The following is a 19,937-nucleotide window of genomic DNA, read 5'->3' as shown; positions in this document are numbered from 1 at the left end:
CGAAAAGGCTGTTAACTGCATTGCAGACAAAGCAGCCCGCAGCCATACGTGCCATTTTTGGCATTTGCCAGTATTGTCAGATGACGAACTTGGCCCTGTCCCTTAGTGTTGAAATGTATTTGGAAGGGATGAGTAGGTGCTCAGATGGCGATGTTTACTTTATGAAAAAGAACTGGATTCAACTTAATTCTATTTTTCCTATATGTCTTATTGCGTAATAGATCAATTCTGCCATTATTTTATAGATGGCATGAAATACATTTTAAATTAAAGAACTATGACCATGTCAGAAATAAAAAAAATCGAAAGGACATGTACTGGGCACTTCAGTTAATTAGTATATTGCTCAAACCAAAAAAATACACTTGAGAAGTGTAGATAGAGTCAAATTACATTCAATTTCCAATTAGTAATTTCTCTTCTCTGTCACATATTTAAAATAATTTAAAATAAACCCGCATTATTGTATTCACAGAGCACTAATTTCTGATTTGGAGCATACTCTGCCTGTAACACGGCAGATAGAACTCAGTGTTTTTTTTAAGTATTTGTGTAAGGTCAGGTAAAAGAAAACAGCCAGAGAGAAACGGTTATTACTAACTCTCCCAATTAAGAATTACGTACATCAGAACAACAAAGTAACATTTTAGTATTGCTTAGATCTGTGTATATGTATCATTTACACAGTGCTATTAAATCTTTTTAGTACAATTAAACATTCCTAATTAAATTAGACATGCATCTCACACCCAGGAGAGCCCTGCTTGATCCTCCTAACACTGCCAAATTATCAACTTTAAATGTAAATGTACCAGATTAATCATCGGCTTCTAAAAGCATTAACTTCTACATTAATTACATATTAATCCTGTTTTTAAACATAAATGTTCCCGATAGAATATTGATTTAAATGTTTTTTAAAAAAAGACATAAAGGTCCAATGTACAGGGTAGAGATGCAGAAATCATCTGGGACCTTAGGGCACTCACGTAAGGTTATTTAATTAGCAACTTATGTGAAAAGTGTTTTTTCCTTTGTTACTGCTTACACGTAATATAAATTTACAAAAAATAAATTATAGGGGAAGTCTACCCAAGATGGCCAGACTGAGAGTTACAAATAGGGCAGTGGGAAAAGTTTGGTTAACACTAGAAGTCCCAGAGAGGGGTCATTTAACATTTTTACCTTTGGAACCCAGAGACGGGTCGAATGACCTGAAGGATTTTAGCTAACATCCTATAATCACCGTCTTTTGTTCTGTAATTAAGGCCATTACTGTCGCACCATAGGAGGTTGTTATTTTCCATTGAGTTTAGCCATTTAGTTTATAGTTAGTTCTATCAGTTTATTGTATAGTGTCATTTGACCCTCTTTCGGGACTTCAGGGGGGAGCTCAAAATTTCTGGGACTTCTAGTGTTAAAATCCCATCTCGGTGGAAAATTACAAAAGTTTCTGTTATTTCTATAAGTGAACTTTCAGTCTTTTATTATTGTAGAGTTCCCACTATCTACCACAGTAAAAGCAAGATTAAAATTTCCTCAATTTCCTAACACAATAGGGAGGTAGTTTTAAATATTTTGGAGAACTAATCACAGATCTACTATGGATGTCTCTGGTGCATATTCTTCTGTCTCTTAAGTTTTTCCCACACAAACTAGATGATGATGACATCAGGTCTCCGTCATCACTTCCAGGTCACCTTGTTCTTGTTTACGCTGAATATATTTCTTAATGCCAATGGCTGTGTGTCTGGAGTCGTTGTCCTCCTAAAGAACAAGTTTAGAGCCAAACAGATACCTTTCTGATGATATTGCATGATGGATAAGTATATGCCTGTATTCTCAGTATTGAGAATACCAATAAGTAGGTAACGATGAAGACCATAAATGCAATGGTCAGTCAAGGAAACTTAATACAACAGATGAAGCACACGCCATGCTTAGCGTCATGTAAAATTGGAAGATGTCCAGCAGTGCCATTAGCTCACAACTGGCAGCGAACAGTGGAACTCATCTACACCCATCTACTGTTTGGAGAAATGTAGTCAAAAGTTGTCTTTATTGGAAGAATTGTGACAAAACCATAACTTTGACAGAGAAACAAGGCGAAGTAGGACAACTATGCACAAGGGAAAGTCACACTGGTTCAGCTCCTGAAATTATGGTTTTAAGTGGCATAATGTATGGTAGCCTGACTCCTCTAGTCCTCATTCCAAGTACACTTACAAGCTCAGTATTACATTAATTTGATGATAGAACCAGTAGTATGGCAATTTCATCAAATTGTCCAAGGAGCCTTTTGTTAACACGAGAACACCAGACCAATTTTACTTTCTCCCACAAAAATGTTGCATTAGCGCCAAATATTGCAATTTCAAACAAGAGAAAATGCATCATACAATTTATTGTGCAATTTTTCCTAAGTACGCCGATACCCCATATTTTGTGGATATCTACTATTTAGGCGCACAGTAGGGCTCAAAAGGAAAGGAGTGACATTTTACTTATTGAAAGCAAAATTGGTTGGAATCTTTAGCGGGTGCCATGTAGTGTTTGAAAAGCCCCTAATGTGTCTAAACTGAAGAAACCCCCCCAAGTGACCCCATTTTGGAAAATGTATCCCTTAAGGAAATTGTCTGGATTTTTAGTGAGCACTTTAAAACCCCAGGTGCTTTACAGAATTTTATAACATTGAGCCATAAAAATGAAAAAATAAATTTTTACCACAAAAATGTTGCTTTAACCTAACCCCCAATTCATTTAATTTCATAAGGGTAACAGGAGAAAATGCACTAAATAATTTGTTGTGCAATTTCTCCTGAGTACACCAGTGCTTCATGTTTGGTGTAACTATACTGTTTGGGGCATGGCAGGGTTCAGAAGGGAAGAAGCGCCATTTGACTTTTTGAATGCAAAATTGGCTGGAATCATTAGCTGAAGCCATGTAGAATTTGAAGAGCCTCTGAGGTGCCTAAACAGTAGACCACCCCCACAAATGACCCCATTTTGGAAAATGTACTCCTCAAGGAATTTATCTAGATGTTTGGTGAGCACGTTGAACCCCAGATACTTCACAGAATTGTATTACATTGAGCCATGAAAATGAAAAAATATATTTTAACCACAAAAATGTTGGTTTAACCGCATTTTTTTTCAGTTTCACTAGGATAACAATAGATAATGGACAGAACAATTTGTAATGCAATTTCTACTGAGTACACCTTTACATCATATGTGGCTGAAAACTACTTTTGAAGCACATTAGAAAGTGAAGAAGGGAAGGAGCACCATATATGAGTTCAGATTTATCTGGAATGGTTTGTGGGTGCCATGTCACATTGCCAGAGCCCCTAAGGTGCCAGAAAAGAAGAAACCCAACACGTCTCCCCATTTTACAAACTCCTGCCTGCAATTAATTCATCTAATGATGCAGTGAGCATATTGAAACTACAGGTGTGTCACAAAATGTTATACTATTGGGCGGTGAAGAAAACAAAATACATTTTTACCACTAAAATTTAGTTTTCCAATTTTCACAAGGGGAATAGGTAAAAAAACTTACTCGTATCAACTACATGTTAAACTGTGTTGGTTTGTGTGTTTTGATGTCACATACTATTTGGAAAGTGTTGCTTTTTGCATGGAGTGGTTGTGGAGTTTACTCGTGGGCTTCTTGTTTCCTCCCTGCTCTTCTTTTCTTCCTTATATTTTATTGTCTTATACCTCTGTCAGCACGTGCTGTGTGACAGAGTTTTGGTTTCCCTAGTCTGTCTATATTTGTGAGTTTAATCTCACTACTGTCCTGGTTCCCCCTGGGGAAGTGGGTATCATAACAGGGCTGCCCAGGAGCAGGGCCCGGAAGGAGAATCAGGCATCACCACCTTTAGGGGTATCCCTGAGACTAAGGATAGCATTGGACCCCCAAGTTTGAGGGTCAACTTAGGAGCTCCAGGTTCCTGCTATCCCCATAGTCATTGTGACACAGAAATTTTCCTAGAAAAGTTTACTCACTCCATTTGCAGAGCCCCTCAGTGCCAGCACAGCAGAGAGCCCCTCAAGTGATCATATTTTGGAAATTACATCCGTCTGGGACTTCAGCAACGTGTGTAGTGACGGTTTAGTTTCTCAAAAACACTAATGGAGTCAAATGCTATGAATGTTACTAAATTAAAAATTTAAAATAAGCCCCTTGTCATTCCCAGTACAAGCTTGTGCTTCTTGAAACCTGCACCCCGTAAATTAAGTGGGCTTTACTCACTACAACAATGCCAGCCATATGGATGTTAACGGTGGTTTAGGAATGTTGTGGGGCTCAGAAGGGAGTGCATTTGGATTTGATAGTGCAGATTTTGTTGGGTTTCTTTTTTGAGGGGGAAGCCATTGCATTTGTCAAGAGACTTTGTGCAACCAGAAATGTGGACATCTCCTATAGTACTGTTAACAAATTACAGACCTGAGTGGGGACTTGTTTTTTTGTGGGTTGAGTTGAATGCTATTTGGTTGCCATTTGGGGTACAGAACATTTTGAATCAGCTCAAATTTATCTTGTGCTCTTTGCTGAGCACTAACATCAGGGTTCCCATGTACATCTCCAACATACAGTGCCTACAAGTAGTATTCAACCCCCTGCAGATTTAGCAGGTTTGATAAGATGCAAATAAGTTAGAGCCTGTAAACTTCAAACAAGAGCAGGATTTATTAACAGATGCATAAATCTTACAAACCAACAAGCTATGTTGCTCAGTTAAATTTTAATAAATTTTCAACATAAAAGTGTGGGTCAATTATTATTCAACCCCTAGGTTTAATATTTTGTGGAATAACCCTTGTTTGCAATTACAGCTAATAATCGTCTTTTATAAGACCTGATCAGGCCGGCACAGGTCTCTGGAGTTATCTTGGCCCACTCCTCCATGCAGATCTTCTCCAAGTTATCTAGGTTCTTTGGGTGTCTCATGTGGACTTTAATCTTGAGCTCCTTCCACAAGTTTTCAATTGGGTTAAGGTCAGGAGACTGACTAGGCCACTGCAACACCTTGATTTTTTCCCTCTTGAACCAGGCCTTGGTTTTCTTGGCTGTGGGCTTTGGGTCGTTGTCTTGTTGGAAGATGAAATGACGACCCATCTTAAGATCCTTGATGGAGGAGCGGAGGTTCTTGGCCAAAATCTCCAGGTAGGCCGTGCTATCCATCTTCCCATGGATGCGGACCAGATGGCCAGGCCCCTTGGCTGAGATACAGCCCCACAGCATGGTGCTGCCACCACCATGCTTGACTGTAGGGATGGTATTCTTGGGGTCGTATGCAGTGCCATCCAGTCTCCAAACGTCACGTGTGTGGTTGGCACCAAAGATCTCGATCTTGGTCTCATCAGACCAGAGAACCTTGAACCAGTCTGTCTCAGAGTCCTCCAAGTGATCATGAGCAAACTGTAGACGAGCCTTGACATGACGCTTTGAAAGTAAAGGTACCTTACGGGCTTGTCTGGAACGGAGACCATTGCGGTGGAGTACGTTACTTATGGTATTGACTGAAACCAATGTCCCCACTGCCATGAGATCTTCCCGGAGCTCCTTCCTTGTTGTCCTTGGGTTAGCCTTGACTCTTCGGACAAGCCTGGCCTCAGCACGGGTGGAAACTTTCAAAGGCTGTCCAGGCCGTGGAAGGCTAACAGTAGTTCCATAAACCTTCCACTTCCGGATGATGCTCCCAACAGTGGAGACAGGTAGGCCCAACTGCTTGGAAAGGGTTTTGTACCCCTTGCCAGCCTTGTGACCCTCCACGATCTTGTCTCTGATGGCCTTGGAATGCTCCTTTGTCTTTCCCATGTTGACCAAGTATGAGTGCTGTTCACAAGTTTGGGGAGGGTCTTAATTAGTCAGAAAAGGCTGGAAAAAGAGATAATTAATCCAAACATGTGAAGCTCATTGTTCTTTGTGCCTGAAATACTTCTTAATACTTTAGGGGAACCAAACAGAATTCTGGTGGTTTGAGGGGTTGAATAATAAATGACCCTCTGAATAAACTTTTCACAATTTAAAAAAAAAAAAAAAAGAAATAACATTATTTTTTGCTGCAGTGCATTTCACACTTCCAGGCTGATCTACAGTCCAAATGTCAAAATGCCAAGTTAATTCCGAATGTGTAAACCTGCTAAATCTGCAGGGGGTTGAATACTACTTGTAGGCACTGTACGTGATTCAGGTAAAAACCACAACAGATTCACTCACTATAATGAGACAGCAGAGTTACTCCAGATTCTCTTCGGCCTCTGTTCGGAGGTGTCCGTCTTTTCAAAGGTGAAAACGACTGTTGATAACCGCATTTTTGTTCATGTCTAAAAGGATGCTTAAAAAGATGGACACTGCTGCACCACAGGCCAGACACAACTTTAAATTGACTCGCTCTGCCTCATTACAGTGAATTTTCCTTTGGAAATTTTATCTGAATAATGATTTTCAGAGATTTACACGTAATCCCCAGTGTAAGTGCTCAGCGTAAAACACAGGATAAATATGGGCAAAGCCCTACTGTGATCTTTGGGAGACAGAATGAACAAATCAACAGCAATTGAAAAATTGTGTTATTTATTTTTTTACATTATACACCGTGTGGTATAAGTGATTAGGCGGCTTTATTCCTCAGGTCAGTACGATTAGGCCCGTTTCATACGTCAGTGCAAAACACTGACGTTCTTCACTGACGTGTAAAACACGCACATGTCCCTCCGTGTTCCGTGATTCACGGCACACGTGGGTTGTCCATATGCAATCCGTGATCCGTGATCTCGTGATTGCATATGGACGTTACTCACCTGCCTTCACTGCTGCTGTCCATGGTGCTGATCTCCTCGGCTCTGCAGCGTCCGCCCACCGCTCTCAGCATCTACTTCCTGGTCGGCATTTCCTGCTCTCATGAATATTCATGAGCCAGGCAAGAGCTGCCGAGAACGGAGCAGGCACAGCGAATCGCAGGCAAGGTAAGCTGAAAATTTTGAATACTTAATATGTCCGTGATTTTCTGGCACGTGTTTCACTGATCACACACGGATCACACCATAGTGTGGTCCGTGGGTCGTCAGTGATGCCAGACAAAAACTGACATGTCTCCGTGCAGAATCACGGCCACACGTGCACGCTGCACGGAGACACGTTCAGTGGAAAATCACTGATGTGTGAGCAGACCCATTGATTATAATGGGTCTGCGTATGTCAGTGATTCTGGTACGTTTTAAAAAAAGCACAAACGTACCAGAATCACTGACGTGTGAAAGGGGCCTTACAGTGATAACAAAATTGTTATCTTTTAGGTTTGGCTACTATCATGCTAAAAATTGCTTTTTTTTTTTTTACAAAATAAAGGTTTTTTGCATCACCAAATTTTTATTTTACTTTTTTGGCAGACAGAGTCATGTGAAGGCTTGTTTTTTATGAGATGAGTTGGCGTTTTTATTTGTACTATTTTTGGCCACATTTTTTTTTCAACTTTCAATTCCACTTTTTGAGGCAAAATCAACCAGAAACAGAAATTCAGGACTTGTCTTTTTTTTTTACGCTACTCATCATGTCGGAAAATTGATCAGACAGCTTTATTCTTCAGGTCAATACAATTCAAGTGATACCACATTTATATATATATTTTTTTTATGTTTTGCCGCTTTTACACCATAAAAACTATTTCATAGAAAAAAAGGCTCTGCATTGCTGTATTCTGAGAGCTATAGCTTTTATTGGATGGATCTGCATGGTGGCTTGTTTTTTTTGCGTGACAAGAAGACATTTTCAGCTGTATAATTGTTCTTTATATATAAGCACATCACAGGGCACCAATCGGAGGGGAGAGGGAGCGCAATCCCTCTCTCGGACCCCTAAATGCTGTGATTAATGTTGATTGCGCCATTTAAGAGGTTAAACAGCCAGGGACAGTGCAGGACTGTTCCTGGCTGTGACAGCTGGGGCTTAGCTATCGGATAAGCCGAGTCCACAGAGGCGATCGCATGGACACTGCTCCTGTGCCCCTGTGATGGCCAGGACATACCAAGTACATCCAAGATAGGGAAGTAACTGACAAGAAGGATAAGCTTTTTATGTCGAGTGTCATGAAGGGGCTAATATAGCGGCTTTATTAACTGTGATTCGGATCACATTATTTATTGTGTAAATTGTACTTTCTGCAAAATGTTAGATTGGCTACACAGCAATAAAAATGAAAAAAAGAATTTCAGAACATGTCTATAATGTAAATCTTGAAAACTCTTGAAAACATAAAAACAATTTGATGTTTTCAAGAGTCACTAAACACTTTATTGAGGCACATAAGGGAGATTTAAAAGACATGCAATGTTATGGTATAGAAACGGTTACACTCCCAGTAAGAGGTGTTGATTGGAAGAAGAAAGTGTTTTTAAGGGAAATTTATTGGACACTAAGCAGCCAAATGGGGTTAATCTGTGTAATGTTATTTTATTAGGAATCTTTTGTAACTTTATGTAAAATTCATTGTACTTATTTGAATAATTCTATGGAAATGCACTCAATTGGCTGTTTGAGCTTTTAAATAGTAAATGTGGGGGTTTGTTATCTCTATGACTAAAGGGTGCTTTACACGCTGCGACATCGCTACCGTTTGCTAGCGATGTCGAGCGTGATAGCACCCGCCCCCGTCGTTTGTGCGATATGTGGTGATCTCTGCCGTAGCGAACATTATCGCTACGGCAGCATCACACGCACATACCTTGTCAGCGACGTCGCTGTGACCACCGAACAATATCTCCCTCAAGGGGAGGTGCGTTCGGCGTCATAGCGACGTCACTGCGGCGTCACTATGCGGCCGGCCAATAGAAGCGGAGGGGCGGAGATGAGCAGGACGTAACATCCCGCCCACCTCCTTCATTCCGCATTGTCAGTGGACGCAGGTAAGGAGATGTTCGTCGTTCCTGCGGTGTCACACACAGCAATGTGTGATGCCACAGGAACGATGAACAACATCGCTAGTGCCCAAACAACGATATTTGGTGTTTGAACGACCTCTCCAAAACCTACGATTTTTACCACTTTTGGTATCGTTGAAGGTTGCTTGTACGTGTCACACGCTGCGATGTCGCTAATGGCATCGGATGTGCGTCACAAACACTGTGACCACGACAATATATTGTTAGCGATGTCGCAGTGTGTAAAGCACCCTGAAGGGCGCAATGCAGTGCTGGAAAAGCATCAGACAAACTACACACGGACTTTGAAATCAGTTGATATACATGGACTTGTAAGGTCCTTTAATGACCTTTGAATAATTTGTAAACATGCCCTGAAAGCTTGCAAAGATATTTTTCCCTTTTACCCAATAGAGGCATCACTCCTAGAATACTTTTGTCATTTCTTTGCATAAAAGTATTTACATCGTTTTTTTTCTGGCTAACACGGTACCACAAAATAATTTTGTATTGTACATCAGAATAAAGGATCCAGATTTTATACAGTGGATTTACCTATTTTTCCTTTTCCGAACCTACATCACAAAATGTGAAGCTGATACGGCTAATGGACATTGGAAAAAAGCTTTAGCAAGAAACTCGCACATAGTGGGATCACAATTCCCTTACCATGTATATGGAACGCCAAATGATTCCAAGGGATTTGCAGATTAAAAAACTACCAACATATGTTTTTTTCTGATGAATTTGTTCTTAGAAGGAATGACATTTTAATCAAGTGCTCTTCAGAACTAATGAATCTTATTATATCAGAAGAGGAATGCAAATTGAATACCATCAAACAACAAATTGAGGACTTAAAAACCCAGATGACTGACTTCTTCACTGAAAAGCTACAAGAAAAATTGAAAGAAAATTTGAATAAATTTGAGAATTCAATTACGAAAGTTAAAAAGAGAAAGTTTCAATTAGACTGATATATAAAAACAATGAAATCTATGATTGGAGAACAACTTTGTCTAAAAAATTTATCTCAATCTATTCTAAAAAAACCCATTCAAAATCCATAATAAAGTCAGTTTTTCCTCCTCAGAGTTTGAAAGTTCTGATTCTGGTCCAGATTTGTCACTGGCTAGCAGAAGCTATATTATGTCTCATTCGTCTGATAAAGCCAATTTAAGGACATTGTCACAAAAATGGAAAAAATAATCAGAGAAAACGCCATGGGAAACGCAAAGGAACATTTCACATGAAAAAGAGACTGGAACAGGAGAAACAAATCAATCTGATAATGTCATGTTCTTACACATGCTGTTCTTCGAGAGGAACAGCTGTAGGTCATTTCCAGGGGTCTAAACGTTGTTCCTGATGAAAGGTTTAATCCATTTCAAACAATATTAGATGTAAATAAATTTCCCAGTTTATTTACTGTAAAAAGACATTATTTTACAGAAAATCACAATACTTGTATCAGTGAACAACATGATTGATTGTTCTCAGTGAGAGAAACAAAATTACAATTTTGTAGTTGTGATACCTTTTAATGGCTACCTAAAATAAAATAAATGATGTTACAGAGCAAGCTTTCGAGACTTCTTAGGTCTCTTCTTCAGGCATGATATGACAAAATAGCTGAAGAAACACAAACATATACACAAACAGGGCAGGGGCATGGTATAATAAAAAGGGCTTCTTCAGATATTTTGTTAAACCATGCCTGATGAAGAGACCTAAGGAGTCTTGAAAGCTTGCTCTGTAACATCATTTATTTTAGTTAGCCATTATCACAACTACAAAATTATAATTTTGCTTCTCTCACTGAGAGCAATCAATCATTTTTCAACTGGCTAACACGGTACCAAAACTTTTTTCTTTTAACAGTAAACAACGTGAGACCCATGAAAATAAATTTATGGATTTGTCTTTTGTTGACCAGAATGCTCTCATGTCACTACAGGAGCTGGAAGGTGTCAATAATCAAGGGAATAAGATCGAGGAAAATTACATCAATATTACCTTCAAAAATACGCAATATTACCCCTCAAAATCCTGGGTTACTGATTTAGACACCTTCCCTTCCGTGATGGAGAGAGAATTGATGTTATTATATCACAGAATCCATCTTAACTTTAATTATGAGATAAATGTATCCATTAGACATATGAAGATTTTTATTCCGATGTATTTAAAGTGCTGTGGAATGAATGGTGTTATATAAGTGAATAAAGATTATTATTCAAAAGACTTGTTTACAATACTTTGGGTAATAACAACACATATAGAAAATGATCTAGTGATCCAACAGATTTTTTAGAATATATGTTAAATCAATTGATCTTGGACGGGGTGGGCCTTAAGCACCAAACAACCACCAATACGTTTTACGGCCATTAAGGGTACTCATTTCTTACTCCTGTTTTAAAACATAGCGTCCCCCAGTGCCCAAAAATCTCTGAGGTTTCAACTACTGGAGTAGGGGAGACCCTGAAGATCACGATCCGGGCAGGTTATTTTTGTCCCCAGTCACGTAATCCCCGTTATACACCATATAACGTTGATTATGTAAAAGTAAAAGAGCGCAGGTAAAAAAATGATTTCTCTCTCATTTGACATGATGAAATATGTAAGATGGGAGAGATATGTCCTCCTCAAGTCCCCTGGCTCATCTCCTTCTCTGTAGCTTGCAAAATGGTGGTCGCATGTGTTAAGCGCCCTCCAAAATCTGCCTCCTCTATTTGCTTTCTCTCCCATCTGGCATGTGACGTGCAGTGTCAGTTATCTCCCTGAGATTACCGCACGTTACACTTCCAGTTCTCGCAGAGTGCCTGCTCTCCAGCCTATGGGGGATGCATTCTCTGAGCATGCCTCCATATGTGTGAAGATTGAGTTGTTGGACTACATCGGACCTGCTTGGGATTATAATGGAGAATAAATTGGTAAATAAGGGTGTTTCTTGTGTTTATTTATTTACTAATTCCCTCTTTTTATGTCTTGCAGGTCATTTTGTGGGAGTTTATTTTTCTTATTACTAACTGGGTTAGTAATGTCGGGTATCTGATAGAGACATCAACATTACTTACCCCTGGGCTTGATGCCAGCTGACATTGCACAGCTGACATCAACCCCAAATATAAATACCCCACTGTCATCGCATCAGGGCAACGGGAAAAGCTGAAATGAAGCACCAAGATTGGTGCATTTCATAGAGTCATCACTTTTGGGGCTGCTTTGACCTGCTATTTTTAGGCTGGGAAGGGACCAATAACCATAGCCCTTCCCAACCTGAGAATATCAGTCTACAGCAGTCATCTTCACCTTGGCTGGTGATCGAATTTGGGGGTCTGCTTTAACTTAGCTGGCAATAAAAAATAGGGTGGACCCCATGTCATTTTTTAAAATTATTTTTTTTGTGGCTAAATACAAGGCTAAACACTACTGATGGGCAGACCAACAGATACCCAAGATTGGCGGGTGCAGCCAGTTTAACAAAAAAAAAAACCTGATTCTTGCCCAGAATTGATCCTGGATATCTGCTTGGACACAGTCCCCATGTAAGTCTATGGAGACCAGAATCCAGTGCTTAAAAGTGGTGGTACAAGGGATAGGGGGATTACAGCAAGCACATTATACTTACTAGTTTCCCGCAAGACTCTAACGCTACTTTTGGGGATGCTCATTAACCCTCATACTTATTCACTGCTTCCCCCGACCACCAGCAGTCCAAGCATCTCTGATTAGTTGCAGACAGATGTGCCTCCACCCTGTGTGACATTGTGTCTGACTGTTTTCAATCACAGATGCTGTGTGCATCTCCATAGTGTAAAAATATATAAATAAATTATGATACACAGCACTGATAAAGCATACAGCTACAAGATGCAGCCGTCAGCAATGTGCTTATCTTGGCTGTGTATCAAAATAAAAGGCACCCCATGTGGTTAAAAAATTATTTAAAAAAACAGCGTGCTTTCCCCCCAATTTTGATAACTAGTCATGATAAAGCCGACAGCGAGGGGCTGGTATTGTGAGGTTGGGGGTGACCCATGGTTATTGCCCCCCCAACCCTAAAAATAATAGCCTGCAGTTGCCCAGGATTGTCGCATCTATTAGATGCGACAATCCCGGACCTTTATCAAGCTCATTGCGATTGACTTGTTTGTGGTGGCAATCGGGGTGATAAGGGGTTAGCTACAGCTCACTGTTGCCACTAAGCTGTAGATTAGTAATGGGAGGTGTCTATGAGACCCCCCATTACTAATCTGTAAGTGAAAAGAAATAAACACAAACACCAAAAAATCCTTTGTTTGAAATAAAATATAAAAAACACCCTCTTTCTCCCTTTTAGTAACCCCCAAAACACCCAGTTCCGAGGTAATCCACATGAGGCTCCATGACAATTCCAGCTCTGCTACATTACTGAAGTCACTGCGCGGGCACAGCATATGTCCGCATGCTGTGCGCTTCAGGCAGAGACTGAGCCACAGAGATGAGTTATCATGCTATCATAGAACTTTGGATAACTATAGGAGTTAGACCTGTGAATACTCAGACTTCATGGTTGGACTTCAGAAGGGTAGATTTTAAGGGTTTCACAAAGTGGATAGGAGGGATCCAATGGCTCGATGTCATTAAGGACAGATGTGTCAAGGAAGGATGGGAAATTTTGAAAAATTAGATTCTCAAAGTATAATCATTTATAATCCCTAAAAGAGGAAAGAATAAGCACAGAACTTAAACACATGCTAGAAAGGAAGAAAGAAATTTTTATGAAATCGAAAGAGGGATTCTAAATAATATATCTATACAGATATATCTATACAGATTTAGATATCTCTAAACAAAAATGTAATGCAGTGTGCAGAACCTGCAGGGAACGCATCAGATTAGCCAAAGCTAATGAAATAAGGCTAGCATAAAGGTCAAAAGCCATAAAAAAGGATTTCGGGGGGTATAGCAAAAGTAAAACAAAAGTCAAAGATGCTATAGGATTTTTACAGGATGAAAATGGTGAAGTGTTAAAAAATAATGGAGAAGACCTAACATTTAAACTCCTATTTTGCATCTGTTTTCTCTCGGAAAGTAAATGTAACATCAATTGATCTTCACTTTGAAGAAATAGAAGAAACCTGGCTATCGGATAGCGAGGGAATATTTAGCTAAAATAAATTAATTCAAGTTTCCAGGTCCACTTGAAATACATCCATGGGTACTGAAGAAGAGAGTAGAGGAAACCTCTGAACCAGTCTCCATAATAATCTTTGAAAATTCTTGGAGAACAAGAGCAGTCCATGAAGACTGGAAAAGAGCAAATGTTGTCCCTATCTTCAAAAAGTGGAAGAATGTGGACCCAGGGAACTTTAGGCCTGTGAGCCTGACTTCCATACTAGGAAAGATGTTTGAACAAATTACAGCATGCATGTAAGTACCTGGATGAGAATAAAATGATTAACCAAAGCTTGAATGGGTTTGTAACTAATATGTTGAGATCAGCGAACCTGCAGAACCCTGGTGTATCAGAACCCGGGTGTACTAGATTTCTGTATTAAATTTGCATTTCCTGGCAGAAAATCACACTAAAATGGCATCAAACCCATTTTTGTGTGTTTTTGTTTTGCCAAGAGAAGCAGATTTGGTGCTGGAATCTATACACCATATTCCTGTACCACCAAATCTCCATCTTCTGGCAAGAATTTGCATCAATACCACATCAAAATTGCCAGAAGATGCAGATATTTTGTAGAAATTTGGTGTATAAACTTTAGTACCAAATTTGCATCTATTGTAAAAAAAAATGTGTTTTTCTTCTAGCAGATGCAGGTCTGATTGAACTCAGTGCACCTGAAGTGAGGTCACTGAGTTCAGTCAGTTCACCAGAGGTGAGTTTACTTGCGGCCACAGGTGGGGTACTGTGGGAACCTCTAGCTGTGACCGCAGATAAACTCAGTGATGTCACCGCTCACAGCTGTGGTTCAATCAGTGTCTGCCTGAAGCCACAGCGTGCTGTCATGTTCTGTAATGTGCCTATGCTCTGTGACTTCAGTATGTAGCAGAGCCAGGATCATCATGGAACCTCGTGTAGATTATATTGGAGCTGGGTGTTTTTGGGGTTAATACATTGGAGAAACGGTTTTGTATTTTATTTGAAATAAATGCTTTTTTGGGTGTTTCTGTTTATTTCTTTTCGCTTACAGAATTAGTAATGGGGGTCTCCTAGACCCTACGCATTACTAATCTAGGGCTTAGTGGCAGCTGTGAGCTTTCATTAAACCCTTATATTACCATAATTGCTACCGCACCTGTGCAATTGGGAGGAGTCTGGAAAAGTGCTGGGATTGTTGCATCTAATGGATGTAACAATTCTAGGCAGCTGCAGACTGCTATTTTTAGGCTGGGACCCAATAACCTTTGGCCTACTCAGCCTGAGAATACCAGCACCCAGCTTTATTTTGGCTGGGTATCAAAACTGGGGGGGGGGGGAACCGCACGCCATTTTTTAAATTTAAATAATTTTAAAAAAGCCACAAAGGGTCTCTCTCATTTTGATACACAGCCAAGATCAGCACACGGCTGTGGGCTGCTGACAGTAGTCGTCTGTTTTATCTGTGCTGGATATCACAATATGGGGGATCCCCAAGACAATTTTTTTGTTTATTTATTCTTACACCACTATAGGGACACAGACAGCTTGTGTGATTCCAACCATACATAAACAATGTCACACAGAGTGGGAGTGAAAACTGACTGCAACCAATCACAGATGACGGGACTGATGGTGGGTCGGGGAAGCAGTGAATATGTATGAGATGTAGGGAATGGACTCGGAAGTAGTGTTACAGCTGTGGGGAAGGTTGGTAAGTATAACGATCCTGCTTTATTCCTTATTTCTTTCTTTTTCCTTTTTTTTTTTTAAATTTCTATTCTATCCGGGCGGCCAAACCCAAACAGTTACAAGTTATATGGATCTCCCTGAGAAGTCCTTATTTTAGGTTCATGCACAGACACAAGGTATCCGTAATGGACCCCTGAACTTTCCTGAGCAGTATGGATGCTGACTGCCTCCCGACCCTCCTGCTTCTCTGGATTACATGCTTCTATTCTTCTGCTTCTTCAGGTGCACTACAAATTTCTTCTCTTTCTGTATTCTGAAGAGATACTATTGCTCTAAGGACTCCTCATCTTCCTTAATAATTTTCAATGTAGCTATTCTCTCTTCTAGACTTTGCAACTTTTCCTCCAACACGGACACAAGCTTGCATTTCTGGCAGGTGAAGTTTAAGTTTTTCCACCGGTAAGTCTGTGAACATGTAACATGTAGCCAACCAATGGCTCACCAAATGGCTTCTCACCTCTTTCATGTTTTAAATGTTTATATGATGTGAAAGTGGTGAAGATTGTGCCAAAATTTGTGCACCAGTAGGTTTTACAATTTCCTCCTTTTGGCTGCAACAGCCAAAATCTGGTGTTCCTTGAAGTTGTGGACACTCTTCACTTATCCAAAAATACACTGGGAATATGCAAATGACCCTCACGTGACTCCTCCCTTGGTTGGGAGGTTTTTGACTGCCTCAGTTTCTGACTGAGCACACTTGCCATCAGCCTAAGGCTGTTTTTAAATAATGCTAGATCATACCTGTCTTTTAAATTTGGCTTTTAGCTCGATAGAGGCATGCTTGATAAATATTAGGCTTAGGGTCCCATCAAAGAAAAGGTTGCCTTGTCATTGCTCATGGTCTTTCATGAATCGGGCAGTTTTTGAGCTAAGTACCTTAATTTTTATAAGTATATATTTTTATAGCAATAATGCAGTTAAAATTTCATATATTCAATGTTTGCATAGAGTGCTACTGTAATCTCTTGTGTTTGGGCTGTGCGCTGTGTTTATATAGCTTTCTATGGACAGGTGCACAGCGGTCAGGCTTGAGTCCTGCTCTGCTGCATCTGCCTGCTGGCACTTGGAGAAGTGAATCATTTATAGATAAGACCATCTTGATTGGAGACACCTCATAGTACTGAGATGGCTTTTATGCTTTTCTGAAAAAATAGTGTCAACTACGTACCTTATATTATTTAGAAAAACAGGAGAACAAATGTGGTTTGAATGCAAAAAAAGGTATACACCAAATTTTATTACAACATGAAAAATTCAATGAAGCACAAGGGTAAACATATATGTGCAAAAGACAGAGTTTACATTGGCACTAGAAGAAGTAATCACATGGAAAAAGTATCATTAAATAACACCTAATTTGGATAACATTGTAAACCATGTGATAACAGAGAACAATGGCTGGTAAAAAGGTTGCTGGTAAAAAGCAGTCAGTAAACAGTCGCAAGCACGCAAAAAGCCATCAGCCTGTAGCAATCACATGGAAAAAGTTTCATTAAATAGTACCTCATTTGGATAACATTGTAAACCATGTGATAGCAGAGAGCAATAGCTGGTAAGAAGCTGCTGGTAGAGAGCAGGCAGTAAACAGTCTGCAGCACACAAAAAGCCATCAGCCTGTAGGAACTACATACCAGATGCTGCTGAAAAAGGTATACATACCAGATGCTGCTGAAAAAGGTATACATACCAGAGGCTGCTGAAAAAGGTATACATACCAGAGGCTGCTAAAAAAGGTATACATACCAGAGGCTGCTGAAAAAGGTATACATACCAGAGGCTGCTGAAAAAGGTATACATACCAGAGGCTGCTAAAAAAAAGGTATACATACCAGAGGCTGCTGAAAAAGGTGAATTTTTCATGTTGTAATAAAATTTGGTGTATACCTTTTTTGCATTCAAACCACATTTGTTCTCCTGTTTTTCTTATATTCCTTGAGTGGTTTTTGCACTTTCTATTTATGGTTAACCACACAGGTTTTTCCATATGATATTTGTAATGCTTTTTAGCATGTTCTATTTGTGAATACATGTTGTTGATATTTCCTATGGATATATATGTATATCTTATATTATTTAGGTATACTATTATTATTCATTTACTTATTTAGTGCAGGGCATTTGCTCATTTTTTTTATCTTAGGTTTTGTCTTTCAATGGCCATAGTGTGAGCATGCACCTAAACATAGCATTAATACCAACAGGGGTGCTGGTTCATTTCTTCTAATTTGTTTTCTTTTGTTTGTAAAATTAAACCCTTGACCAGACTGCAAAATAATTTCAGAGTTCCTAAACTTTTACAGTCCATGGAAATAAGTATATACCGCAAAAGAAGTCTCCTCAATACATATTCCAAAACATACACAGATAGACTCACTCTAGAACCCCTAAACTAATACACACCTCATACACTTACATACTGTAGCAGCGGACAACCTCCCCTTTATAGAATCCTGCTGCTCTGCCCTCTGTATTCAGACCTTGCAATCCTATGGATATGTGACCTTACCCTGCAGGTCCTTCAACAGTAAAAAGACCATCACACACATCTCATCTTATATGTGCAGGTAATGCAAGCATCACTCAATAAAACTGCATTTTGTATCAAGTAGAGATGAGCAGAACTATCTGCAGAGGAGTAACTTTGCACATCGCCATGAATATAAACATTCTGCACCAGGTGCCATTTCACAAACTGCTGAAGACTTATGCCTGCTTTGCACGCTTCAATAAATCTTTCAATCCGTCGTCGGGGTCAAGTTGTAAGTGACGCACATCCTGCATCGTTCGTGACGTATTTGCGTGTGACACCTATGTGCAATCAAGATTGAACGAAAATATGGTGATCGCATACACATCGTTTATTCCTCATACATTGGACGTTTTGTTGTATGAACCTAGTCAATTGTAACGTGTGACATCCCTCATACGATTTTGATGTCTGAGGCTATGTGCGCAGCTGTGCGTTCTGCAGCGCAGCTTAAAAAAGGTCCGCTTCAGAGCGCAGCTGAAAAGCTGCGTTCTGAAGCGCCTCACAATGTCTGTCATGCACTAATGTCTGTCAGTCGGTCACTATCTCTGTCCCTCACTCTCTGTCCATGTCAGTCTATCCCCCTCTCTCATACTCACCGATCCCCGATCCCCGGCTCTGCACGGCATTCACACTGCTCCGGCGGCTTTTACTGTTTTGAAAAAGCCGGCCGCCCATTAAACAATCTCGTATTCCCTGCTTTCCCCGCCCACCGGCGCCTATGATTGGTTGCAGTGAGACACGCCCCCACGCTGAGTGACAGGTGTCACACTGCACCCAATCACAGCAGCCGGTGGGCGTGTCTATACTGTGCAGTGAAATAAATAATTAAATAATTAAAAAAAACGGCGTGCGGTCCCCCCCAATTTTAAAACCAGCCAGATAAAGCCATACGGCTGAAGGCTGGTATTCTCAGGATGGGGAGCTCCATGTTATGGGGAGCCCCCCAGCCTAACAATATCAGCCAACAGCCGCACAGAATTGCCGCATACATTAGATGCGACAGTTCTGGGACTGTACCCGGCTCTTCCCGATTTGCCCTGGTGCGTTGGCAAATCGGGGTAATAAGGAGTTATTGGCAGCCCACAGCTGCCAATAAGTCCTAGATTAATCATGTCAGGCGTCTATGAGATACCTTCCATGATTAATCTGTAAATTACAGTAAATAAACACACACACGCCCGAAAAAATCCTTTATTAGAAATAAAAACACAAACATATACCCTGGTTCACCACTTTAATCAGCCCCAAAAAGCCCTCCATGTCCGGCGTACTCCAGGATGCTCCAGCGTCGCTTCCAGCGCTGCTGCATGGAGGTGACCGGAGCTGCAGAAGACACCGCCGCTCTGGTCACCTCCACACAGCAAATGAAGACAGCCGCTCGATCGGCTGAGCTGTCACTGAGGTTACCCGCTGTCACTGGATCCAGCGGTGGATGCAGCGGTGGCCGCGGGTAACCTCAGTGACAGCTCAGCTGATCGCGCTACTCACCGCCGCTCCTCTCACCTCCACACAACAACTGAGGTGAGAAGCGCGATCAGCTGAGCTGTCACTGAGGTTACCCGCTGTCACTGGATACAGCGGTGGCCGCGG

The sequence above is a fragment of the Anomaloglossus baeobatrachus genome, chromosome 8 (genome assembly GCF_048569485.1).
Source record: "Anomaloglossus baeobatrachus isolate aAnoBae1 chromosome 8, aAnoBae1.hap1, whole genome shotgun sequence".
Taxonomy (NCBI): domain Eukaryota; kingdom Metazoa; phylum Chordata; class Amphibia; order Anura; family Aromobatidae; genus Anomaloglossus; species Anomaloglossus baeobatrachus.
Note: the sequence above shows the minus strand (reverse complement) of the source record.